The sequence below is a fragment of the Cervus elaphus genome, chromosome 32 (assembly GCF_910594005.1).
Source record: "Cervus elaphus chromosome 32, mCerEla1.1, whole genome shotgun sequence".
NCBI classification, from domain to species: domain Eukaryota; kingdom Metazoa; phylum Chordata; class Mammalia; order Artiodactyla; family Cervidae; genus Cervus; species Cervus elaphus.
Window position 1 is genome coordinate 32,086,258 of NC_057846.1, and position 706 is coordinate 32,086,963.

The 706-nt window shown below is 44.3% G+C and overlaps 1 non-coding gene across 1 annotated transcript; it reads right to left on the reverse strand.

Annotated features, from left to right (window-relative positions):
* Positions 1-379: 379 nt before the first annotated feature.
* TRNAE-CUC lies at positions 380-452 on the reverse strand. The gene has a single exon. It is a non-coding gene; the product is annotated as a tRNA-Glu (tRNA).
* Positions 453-706: the final 254 nt, after the last annotated feature.

The window sequence follows — 706 nt, forward strand, 5'->3', positions numbered from 1 at the left end:
TCCTAGAATGGGTACTAACAGTTCTTCAGAGCCTGTTAGCAAATAATTAAATTATAAATGAATTTAAAAGTTGCCTCTAAAAGCCCTTTCTGTACCCAAGTGCTTTCCTCAAGTTGTCATACACAACTTATCATGTATGTGGAAAGTAATTAATGGCCCGAGGCCACTAGCCCAAAACCCAAGGGAAGGGCCATGAGAGCAGCCTTGTGAATCTTTATCTTTATGATTGGCTTACAAAGATCAGCCCATCACAACCCATGTCTGCTCTATTCCCAAGACACTACAGATGAGATCTTTCTCCCTTTGGGAAAGGAGGAGAATAAGGAACTCAATCAATTGTTCTTCCTTTTAAGTTTGGCTGTACCCAGCCTTACCTTAGTTCCCTGGCCAGGGATTGAACCTGGGCCCTCAGCAGTGAGAGCACAGAGTCCTAACCACTGGACCACCAGGATCTCCTCCGACCAATATTTTAAGTAAAAACTTACGTAGAAGTCTTACCCCATCTCCCCCCCTCCCCCAAATGCTGCCCAAATTCTGCTGCTTTTTTCACTGAAGACAATAAAATGACCTCCTCCAGCAAGTCTTTATGAAGTAGAACTGAGCACAAAGCCGGACTGAGCACAGGAAAACAAGGTTTTAATCTGTACAAATAAAAGATAATATGAACAAGGCTGGGCGGGGGTTTGGGGTGGGGTGAGGGGAGACA